Below are 12,021 nucleotides of genomic sequence, written 5' to 3' on the forward strand. Positions count from 1 at the left end.
ATCTTTTCCTTCAGCCTTTAAAGAAATTATGTTTTAGTTCTGGTTTCATCAACAGATGGCGCCAGTGGCTGATCTCCTGTCCAGGCTTTCTTATCTTATTTTTGTTCATTTGCACTTTTGCAGTTGAGGATGATGGTTCAGTAAAACCAATCGAAACCAATCCTGTGAAAATTTGAAAATATAACGCTGATTTTTATTGTTTGACTTCTAAATTAATATTTGTTTGCCGTGTTATTGTATCTCAATTAAGGTATTATTCATTTTTGTTGAAGACCTTTTGCCATCTTTCAGGCAGTGTCATAATTCCATGTCTATAAAACTTCTGACTTTTGTGTGCAAAAAACTGAATTAAATGAAAATTTACATCATCAGCATCATAAAAAATTTTACACCTTAAGGAATTCTGCATGGCATGAAATAAATGAAAATCTAAAGATGTAAGATCATTGTTATATGGTGGACAACATATCCAATTTAGCTCTAATAATTTTTGATGAGCTACCAAAGATGATTGGGGCTTTCTTTGCATTATTGTATTGGGTAACAACAGCCTTTGGATTTGCCAGTTCTGGCCACTTTTCTTGAGTTTCCGTCAATTTGATGAGTTGTTGAATGTAGACATATTAGAATTAACTGCATGGTTTCTTGGTAAAAGTTCAAAGTGCAGAATTCCTTTATAATCCCACGAAAGTGACAGCATAATCTTTTTTTGGTGAATCTCAGGTTTTGATGCTGTCTGAGTAGGTTCATCCTGCTTCACTCACGATCTTTTTTTTGATTACTATTCACTTTTCGTACTAGTAATCAGTTGTATTGAGTATCAGAAGTGAATTACTGATACAAATGCATTGTGTCAAAGGAATTTCTTTAAACTGATGAAGAACTCATAAATCGAGTTTCTTAAGCCATACTGTTTAAATTTGTTTTTTAGTGCATGCTTGTTTACGATGTATTGAGCTTTTCTGCAGTCTCATGTGTTGTGCTATGACAATTTGAACTGTTAATGATATTGATATGGTTCTCATAATCTTCAACTGGATGGCCAAATCAATATGCATTTTTGAGTACAAACACTAGAACAAAATTTGGCTAACCTGTTTTGAGACTGCCTTTCTTTCAAGTCTTCATTCCCATATATGGCACATAACTTTGTGTGTGCTTGCAATGCGTTCCTGACTTTTTATAAATAATGCAATAAAATATGTTTGAAATGCACGTTGGTGCTTTGACATATTTACAAAATATGTTCAAATATATATATATATATGCTAAAACCATTTATTGACAAAATCTGCAATCACTTAGTTGCCAAATCGATAGATGGGGAAAAAATTTCATGATTGTAAGATTTTTGTTTTTTTCTAATAAGAGAATGCAGTTAAAAATATTTACAGTACAAAGTCCGTAATCCGGACGGGCATTATCCGGAATGATCTATAATCCGGATCTCAAAGGCCACAGACTTTTTGGTATGCTTTACGCATGCACTTAAAGAGTGCGAGCGCATATATTACGTGCATTACGCATGCATGCATTGAAAGAAATGTTTAATAAAGTAAACAAATAAATATTAAGCTTTTTTTTTGGTAAAATTTGATACCGTAATTGCTCTTTATTTCATAAATTACGGTTTCATATTTTTAATTGTATAATTTCTGCATGCCATCTAACCAGATTTAAATTGATGATCTATAATCAGGAAAAACCTTTAATTCGGAATCACCGAAGTCCCGACGAGTCCGGATAACGACTTCGTACAATAAATCAGGACTCAATAAATCAGGACTTTACTTGAAGTGCGTTGCATAAAATCTGAAGTGTTAAAAAAATGAACTTTTTTAAACAATTTTATTACTTCTTCTATAAAAAATGAACTTCTTTAAACAATTTTATTAAAGAGAAAACAGGATTGTAACAAATATCATGTGACCTTTTTAAAACGAAATTCCCATAAATGTTTTTCTTTCGAACAGTCTTTTTGTGATCTCATTTTACAAAAATTGAAGCGTACAGAAATTAAAGATATGATGAAGAGGAAACATAGAGGATGCTTGCTACATATTGAAAAGCCAAAAAATTCTGTTAAAGTGCAATTTATCTGAGTTTTGGTATTAATGAAACAACATTTAATTTTTATACATTGCTTAAATGTAATTCTCCTTAATATATATATATATATTTAATTACAAAATTAAGTTCATGTTTGTAAATATATCAGATTTGTATGCACCTTTTCTTTATTTTAAAGAGGGCATTGTTTCATGCAGAAGAAAAGTGACTGCTACTTGACAAAGAATTAACAATACCATATGCACAAATACCTCTCCAGTGTTTGAATTTTCATAACAGCATTTTCTTTTTTATTGAGTATTTCATAATATGCCATGCACATACATGTGCACCCCCTTCACAAAAAAAGGGGGAAAAAAGCAATTAACATTTTTGCAATCGATGAAAGATTCTTTACCTTGATAGTTATTGAGAAAAATGGGTTATTTTTAGTTTTAGGGTTGTAATTATGCTTTAAAATTTATTTCTGAAGATTATTTGCATACTTTTAGACAGGTCTTAATTATAGAAAATTTTGACAAGAATAAAATGCTTACTGAAGAATTGTATGGTAAAAACTCAGCATTTTAAAATTAATTATTGACTGTTAAATATAATCTTCTTTAAAAATATTACTTGCAAAGAAGCTTAAGATCAGAAGTTGTTTTTTAGTTTTCAATTGGGAAGAGTTATTGTACATTTAATTAAGAGTAGAAATTATAGGATTTTAGCTTTCTAAATTGGAAACTTCATTATTTTAATTTTCCTACATTTTTTTCCTCTGATCAGAAGGCTTTTAAAATATCATTATAAGAAGCACGCATTTCAATTTTTGCGACTTCGTATAGGTCATTAATATATGTCAAGCAATAATTTTTGTGATGTTGCAATATGTTGAAGTGAGGAAATTATTAATTATTTTATAAAGAAAATCCTCCCAACTGCAAGAGCAAAGACATTACTTAAAATTCTCTGCTTTAGCAATAAACAAAACCTTAAGGAAAGTTTTAATTTTTAAGAACCGTATAAACATAAAAATTCATTTTCTGTTGTTTAGGTATGTGAATGAATAAATGATGTAGAATCTTTGTCAAAAACCATTTAATTATTTGCCATTTTAAAGGAAAGTTGAAATATGTTATGGCTATTGATGAAGCATAGATATATATTAATGACTATGCAGAGACGTTAGGTATTTTGTGGAACCGGGAGACTTGAAAAATGAGCAATGCTCTCGCCGGGAATCAAACCTCTTGAATACATGCCAAATGTGCAGACCGCTACACCACGAAGACAAGCTAAGAAGGTGGGAGAAATACCTTATATACTCCTCCTTTTAAAAAGTGACTGGGGATTAGGGGACCCAATCACCAAATCCTGCTGGTGGAGAATCGTCATCCACCACTTTTTTTTTTTTTTAGTTCGGGCGCCATTGTAGAGACATTAGATATTTTTTCGAAGTAGGAGACTTGAAAAATTAGAAATGCCTTCACTGGAACCACATGTACCTCTCGAATACACGCCGAGCGTGCAAACCCATACACCACGAAGACATGCTAAGAAGGCAGGAGAAATACCTTATAACTATATAAAAACCATTAAGGATTTGTATTTGTAGTAGAAGGGGGGAAAAAGTCTTCTATTCTCTGTTAAAACAATAATATTCATAGTTTATTTTATGCTTGAAATGTTATTTTAGGAATTTGGGAGGAAATGTTGATCTTTAGTTGGGAGTATTATGTGACTGAGTTTGGTGATTGTTGGCAATATTTGGATGCATTTGGAACAAATTAATATTTTGCCAAGAGTCTTCAGATTTATACTTCCAATTGAAGGTTAGTAGAAAAAGTGTTAAAATCAGTTTTTTATATTCAGAATAGCATTTAAACAGCTAAACTGAAATAAATTTTATTTCAGGATCTGCAGAGGCATCAATGAGTAGAATTTTGTCACAAACTTTTAGTGATATATTCAGTCTCTCATATGAAAAATGATTATGGCAGATATTAAATCAATTCCTTTTTTTTAAACTTAATTCTGCAGCAGTGATTTTTGATGTTTCTTGACCTTAAAAAGTCTGTTGTGTATGGAAGCTATTAAAATTGGCATTTGATAAACTTAGCAAGCACACTATTACCTTGTTAATCGAGATAGATTTATAATGCAAAGAATAGATTTTTAGTCAGAGCAATTAAGAAATAAAATATCTTTATTTAAAATGTTAATATTGTTACGAAATGTCCAGGCACGGTAAGATAGCTTCCACACAAAGCAGGTTTAGGGTTGCCATAAAATGGCAAGGGAAGGTAGGGTTCGTACGGTCCTTAAGAGTCCTTAAATGTCCTTAATTTTTTTGGAATCGATTTTTGGTCCTTAAAAGTCCTTAATTTTTGCCAAAATCAGTAAAAGGTCCTTAATTTTAGTCATCTGAAATTTCTGTCTTTTTACGACTGTCATTTTGAATGTGAATTAGCATTTTGGAGGAATAGTTTTGGCGATTCACTGACGTATATGGTTATCTTTTGAATGAGTTCATGGGTTGTAATTTGTTTCTGTAAGATTTATAGACCCACGATTCTAGATGATTCGAGAAATATGTGACAAAATGAAAAATGTCTCCATGGTATCAATGCATAATGGATGTATTTTACAGAAAGTTTGCGATGAATTTCTTACTTCTTGGATAACGTCTGGAAGAACAATGAAGACATAATATGAACTCGTATTTGAATGTTTTACTCCTGATGCTAGAATCTTTTTCTTAAAATGTTTATCTTCCCTTTATTTTCTATACTTTTCACTAGACACAAACATGGAAAATATCAAAAATGCTTCTTGTCTTATCACTTGGGAAGAAAGGAAAGATTATAGAAACAGATTTTTTTTTTTATAAATAAAGAAATTAAAAACTTACAATTTAAAAGGTTCATCTAATATGTCTTAATGCATTTTCCCATCTGATTCAATCTCTGTGGATCCTAAATTAAACTGCATAGTACCTTTCTAAATTCTGCTTCCAATGCATGCTCTAAATTATAAAAGTTTTGCCATTTCTAGATTTTGTTGTTTGGTGTGTCACTAAATTCTAAAAATTCTGCCACACCAGCTCTGTAACCTGCCTTTACTATATATATTTCATATTACTAAAGAAATTAAATTAGTCACTTTTTCTATACATTTTAAATGCATTTAGTGTTTTTTAGAAAAACAGAAATCTTTAATTAAATCCAAAAATTCTAAAATGAAAAGGAAACATGCTGAAGAAAGAAACTGAATACATAAAGAAAATTATTCTTCAAAGATATGTGCAGTTATTATGTAAATTACCCAACTGTTTATGATTTCAACTTTTACTATAATTTTCCATTTCTGTTTCCTCATATGGTAGGGTTACTGAGCTAGATTAAATTGAATTGTATAATCTTTGACCACTAGTCCACATTTTTAGTTTGAATTTGACTGTTCTTGCTTAATTACGTCACCATGATTGACTTTGTTAGCATCACAACATGCCTTTGTTTACTCTAAGTTCTTTTTAAATAAGAGGCTTATTTAAACCTTTGTCTGATATTGTAGTTACTTTCGGACATAGTGATAATTTGCTTCACATCTATCGGGGGTTTTGGACTATTTAACTTTTACCAGATCAAGTAAGCCATCATAGGTACATTGTGGAGTGGTTGACAAGTTAGGAGATAAAGCATGCAGAAACTAGTGAGAGCATTGGTTTGCATATCAAGGCAAATCTCTAATTATTGTTAGAAAAGATGCTTAAAGAGAAGGAAATCAATATAAACTAGCCAAAATGTTTGAGAAGGCTTCAAATTAAAATGATATATAAATATTTTGTTGAGTGTTGTTGTTACAAACATACATTTTTTGTAGCTTTTAATGTATAATTATTCTAATATTGTTTAAGAATCAGTGTCATAAATTACACGTACTTTAAACTGTGTAATTTTATTAGATTTTGATTTTAATAGGGCTTTTTTAACAAATATTGTTAAAAAAAGTAAAATTTAATAGTGGCCATGTAAATCCATAATGATTAAGGTTACCTATTTACCTAATTTAATTGTTTATAACTAACTGCTTGCCCTTAAAAATTATCTCCATATATTATAAAGCGAGGTATTGCCTTTCATTAATACTCACTGTGGTCGCAAGATAAAACACAAAAATGTAGACATTCAAGTAAAACTTATTCTTTGCATCTGGTGAGACTGAAAATAATACAACTTATCACCTTTGGTGCTTGAATGGCTTATTGGAATCTGAAAGTATATTAACTGGGTTACAACCCGTGGAATTCTGCACAAAGCTATGACACTAACTGCATAAACAGAGCCTGACTAACTTTCAACATTTGCTAACTGTGCCTACATCAGGCCTTTCAAGTTTGTTCTAATCAGCAGGTCTCTCTCTAGACAAGCAGCAGCGGTGATAATATTCAGTCTTTTGGGTTTATGAATCATGCTGATTATGATCTTACTTCTCATTTTAACCTATGCCATTTGACATAAAATCTACCTGTTATTTATTAAACCTCTAGACCAGCAGTTCTCAACCTTTTGACTAACGCATACCATCTAAACAAAAATTGAAATCCTTTAGTACCACCACTACAAAGTACTACCACCACCAATCTTGAACAAAGTGCAGATCACATAAATTTACGAGCGTTAGAGAAAAAACTCAATCAGGATGTTGGGATTTATTTTAATTAATTATTAACTTTTGAAATAAATAGTTAAAAATACTTTGCTTCTTTGTGTACCACATATTTTTTTTCTTGCGTACCACCAGTGGTACACGTACCACCGGTTGAGAACCTCTGCTCTAGACTGATCAAGTATGTGACAAAATGAGATATAAAAAAAATCAACATAAAGCTAACTATTAGTAAAACGTAAATGTCACTTATCTTCTTTCAAATATGTCCAACCTATTATAAGTGTGAAATATTTAATGCTACTTGATAAACTGCATGATTTTATTCTCAAACTTATTAATAATTATGTTAATTAATTCATGTTTAGTAATAATGCATACTACTTAGGGATCTATTTTATTTTTAGGATGGTATTACAAAAGTGAAATTCAGGCATAGAATAATATTTTTAATAGAATTTATTCAGTTCCCATTTGCTCATAGGTCCTTAATTTTTTCATTAATGGTCCTTAAAAGTCCTTAAAAGTACTTAATTTCCGTGTGCAGAAATGTGTACGAACCCTGGAAGGGTGAGTTGCTATATTTGGCGAGAAATCGCCTGTTTGGTGATAAAATTGGCAATATGCCATAAATGGATGGAGAACCTTCTGGAACGAATTCTTATTGGTTTAACCCAGAGTGTTCTCAAACACAAACCAAAAACTATATAAACCCTGCTGGTATGAGGAGAGTAAGTGCGAGATGCAAGATAGTTAGTCTCGCGTTAGTCAGTCCGTGCGGAGTCGATCGAGTTGACAGCCGGGCAGCGAGTGCCGAGTGGGTTGTCGAATGCATCGAAAGAGTCTCTTAGTGTATTGCGGTTAGTGCATCGTCGAGAGAGTGTGTTGAGTTCCAGGAACGACTGAACCGAAGAGACGGGAGGTATGCTCTGTGTGTCGTCGAGTGCATCTCGAGTTGTAGCGTGGAGAGTCTCGAAAGTACATGGAGCCGAGAACGACCAAGCAGAGTCGGGAGCTGTATTCTGATGCTTTGCAGTGAAGCTATCTCCACCGTTATAGCCTGATAACCTGAAGGTTGTGTTGCTGATTGTTCCAATGAGTGTATAGTAGATCTTTGACGACTGTAAAACATGACTTTGGAGCCTTGATTAATATTGGCTAAATAAAGTGTGTTTCGATACTTCATCAAGTGTCGTTATTATTCACTCCAAATCGCACGAACCTCTTAAACGTAACAATACTAATGGAGTAAACAAGATCTAAAATGTGTTGGTGAAAGGTCAACTTTGCTAACACAGTGGATACTTTTTGAAATTACTACTTTTATTGTAAATTCTGTGATGAATAAATTCTAAAATTTCTTAAATGAATTTAATTTCATAACTTTATTTTTTCTTTCTTTCTCCCTCCTTTTTTCATGTGCATGATAGAATACAGAAATTTTGATTAAGAATGAACAGACGGAAATTGTGAAGAGCTTCATAGAAGCTTACTTTACATCGTGTCAAATATTTAGCATCCACCTCATGAGTTTGCTGTAAATGACTTCAGTGCTACGCAGTTGTTAAAGTGGGATTGCTTGTCTTTTCTAACTTTGTATTGTGACTTTATTGTAACTTGTAAAACAACTGTATATAGTAGTATGCTTGGAAAACATGATTATAGGCATTCTTTGCTATGAAATATTTTTTTTTCTAAAAAAGGATTATGGTTGTCAAATTATAGTTTTGTAAGCGTGAAATCTTTCTTTATGTGGAGTCCTATAAAAGTAGGATTGGTAGGACATTTTCTTCCACTATCCTTGAATAAACTGAAGAAAACGAATAATGATGTATGAAGACGTCTGCTAAAAGGAATAAATATAATAAAAACTTATATGAAAAGAAATGTTTTATAATTTCTGCAAATAAGGCTCCTCCTCCCCCAAAAAAATTGAATGAAAAAATGTGAAAAATTTTTATTCATATTTTGATTGTGATATGTCACAGATTTCTTTTCTTTTTTAAAGATATTTTTAAATGAACCAACTTTTTTTTGTTTTAAATTTGTATATATTGTAATGTTTGATCACTTGTGATGGATGAAGGAAAAAGAGCAGTTGTCTTTTAAATATTTATTTTTAAACTAACAAGATTTCATGAATTATAAAAAGTAAATAATCAAAGCAGTGCAGCCATAATACAAAAACCGACGTCGCTGGCACGACTTCACTCAAGTCTCTCTCAGCATAAAAACCACACACAAAAGCCCCTTTCTTTCCTTTTAAGTTAAGCATCTTTGGGAACGCTTCAGAGGGTGTCTTTTATGACATCCTTTTTGTTGAACACTTTGGCCATTTAGCGGCATATGACAGTTTTGCCCGGAAACTGCCCAGAGGATTTCCTTAACTCGTTTCCGTAGATAGTTTCTCTATATAAATTAGTCTCTGGACATACAGGAAATTCCTTAATTAAGCAAGTGCATATCAGAGGTGTGAATATTGTTACAATATATAATAGCTTTCAGAAATATTTAAGACTTTTAAAAATGTTCCAGTTTAATAATATGTAGAATGCAGGTTCGCGTGAAGTCCAGTAAATCTAAGCTGATAAAAAAAAAAAGCTGCTCCAATAGTGATATTGTGTATGAACGTAATTATTACAAACAAGAATACTTGAATCTTCCAAAATTTCAGATGGTGGGAACTTTTCCTAAAACGATATAATACAATATAAATGATTTCAGTTAAGCTATTTCTGATATTGAGGAGAAGAATCCGGTTAAACTAATCTGATTAAATAGCAGTAAGATCTATTACTATGGCTCTTACATTAAGGATAGTATACATAGTAGATAAGAATGCTTCTGATAGTGACTAATCTCTGACTCTTGTTTCATGAGAAGGAAGAATTTTCATATATGGTTAGTGGATTATGGTAGTTGTAGTATTTTGTTTGAAAGGTTGTATTGAATATCCTCATAGCAAAAAGGTTCAGAAAAGAAATTTTTTTTTTTTTTTTTTGATAGCAACTCAGAAAAAACACAGAAACCATGAAAGAAGAATATAACAAATGAGGTCAGGGACATTAATGATTCAGCAATAAGAGGCCCACCAGCGGCTGAGCGGTAAAGTCGCTGAACACTGGTAGTTTGGTCCGAGGTTCGAATCCCGTGAATGGTCTGGCTGCATGGGCATTTTTGTGGTTTTCCCCATGTGTAACATGTATACGAGACAGTTTCCCTTAGAAAGTCCTCCACAAAGACATCCCTCTCCTTAGGCAGATAGCCCTCGAGGCTTTGCCATAATCACACACACACGATACAGCAATAAGTTTAGTTTTGGAAACCGTGCAATGCTTGTCAGTATATGCCTTGCTGATGCTCAAGATTATTTTCAGTATGTAATGTGATTTATCATTAAGAAGCTCTAGATAATTCCTGTCTCTTTATTTCTGATATATGCTATAAATATCATATTCATTTCTACATAAGTCACCTTTTGGAAGTAATAATTATAATTTTTTAAATGTGTTTACTGTAGTATTTCATTCTTAACAACACTTAACCTCTCTCATTTTTCTTTTTTTGTTCCAGATGACGTGTGGCCCTTAATTTCAAAGTTAGTGGACTTGGATCCTCTGCAACAATTCCTTCCAAGCTGAGGTAAGTGTTTTCTAATATTTGTGTTTTTTTCTGGTGAAATTTTAGAGTATGAACACAGTTATATTTTAATCCTTAAAGTACTGTGCCATCAATAATACCTCTTAAAAAAGGATTTCCTGGTAATCCATGAAAAATGCAACCTGAAGAAGGACATAAAAGCCAAAGTTATTTCAGAGATTAATTGTATCAATTCAGAGATTCAATATTAATCAATACAGCCTTCTTTGAGGTGAGGAAGCCAAGAACATCCATTGGTGTAGCTAGGGGGGGCAAGGGGGCACAGCATCCAGGCTGTGCCAAATTGATGCTACGAAATTTCTTAATGAAATGTTTTCCATTGGTGGCACACAGAAAGGGCCACAAATTTTTTAGTTGTCCCCGGATGCTGGAATTCTAGCTATGCCACTGAGAACATCAGTAATGAGTATTGCTTCCATGTTTGTCAATAACTGCTGCTACATGCTGTAGCATTGAGTGAAAGAGTCTTTGGATGTATTATTGGGGAATGGCCAGCCTGTTCTGCCTCCACACATAGCGAGAGTTTATGTGGTATATCCAGGGTGTGCCATACTGAGCTAGACATTCTTCAGTCATTGACCAGACATATTCATTGGGTGATAGATCTGTAGAACGGGCAGATCAAAGTAACATTGCTGTATTGTGGGCTAAAAAGAAAGCTTGAACATTGCATGCTACATATGATCACACATCGTTCTGCTGAAATGTGGCTGCAGGCAAGCCCTGAAAGTAAGAATGGAAAACCCTGAAGATAAGCAGCCTTTCTTCATGATGTCTCTAGATGCTGACCATTGTGGTACTGCAGGCTACGTAATTCATCCAAAAACAGAACTGCTTGCCGTCTGGATGTCCATCTCTGCCATTTGATGCAGTATTGTAAATGCAGACCTCTATGATTTAAAGGTAAACAAATGGGCACTTAGCAAACAGTTCGTTGTCCACACAGTGACAAATTGTTTGTGAAGTCACTAATTGTTATGTTACAGATTACATTTGTTGGTTACGGATGTGGCAGTGTGCTCCATCAGTGCCATGCACTGAATATGTGCATCTTCCCAGGGACAATTGTTCCTGTCTGTTATCCACCGAACTCATGTTGGTGGTCCACCGAATCCATGTCCAGCCCACTGAATCCACATTGCATGATTGTTGCTTGACCGTGTCCGGCATGATGACCGATTTCTCAGAAGGATAAGTCACACTTTGTGTTTGCAATGGTTCTGCCTTGTTCAAACTTGGAAACATGCTTGTATGATGCCTATGTTTTTCTACGAGGAATACTGAAGCTGCATGCACAAAAAATCTCATGAGAGAGCAGTTCACATTGTTTAAAATAGCAGTCTTTCCTCCTTTTATATAGGGATTTTAAGTGCACCGTTGTTGCCCATGATGTGCATTTGTACTAAAATCATAATCATTTTAATATTCCATCCCAGTATACTCATGATGCAAGTTTCATGCTGTTTGGATGTTTCCTTCATGGTGTTGCATTTCGAATGGCCAGCAGTTTTGTTTCTTAGCCTGGCTAATAACTGTATATAAATCTGTATTTTAATAGATATTGTGCTTAATTTAAATGAATAAATATGCAATTAAATATATGCATTAACAACTTTAAAATATGTATGGGACTAAGTAGAA

The 12,021-nt window shown here is 33.0% G+C and overlaps 1 protein-coding gene across 2 annotated transcripts in view; it reads left to right on the plus strand.

The window, feature by feature from the left end:
- LOC118181003 (xylosyl- and glucuronyltransferase LARGE1-like) overlaps positions 1 to 12,021 on the plus strand; it is a 160,896-nt gene that overhangs the window by 61,008 nt on the left and 87,867 nt on the right. For both annotated transcript variants that reach the window (XM_035350079.2, XM_035350081.2), the window contains exon 2: positions 10,294 to 10,362. The gene's annotated coding sequence lies outside the window, so the exon portion shown is untranslated. The remainder of the gene's footprint in view (positions 1 to 10,293; positions 10,363 to 12,021) is intronic.

Source organism: Stegodyphus dumicola, chromosome 1 (genome assembly GCF_044657685.1).
Source record: "Stegodyphus dumicola isolate Sdum_Otavi_A_Nest chromosome 1, ASM4465768v1".
Classification (NCBI taxonomy): domain Eukaryota; kingdom Metazoa; phylum Arthropoda; class Arachnida; order Araneae; family Eresidae; genus Stegodyphus; species Stegodyphus dumicola.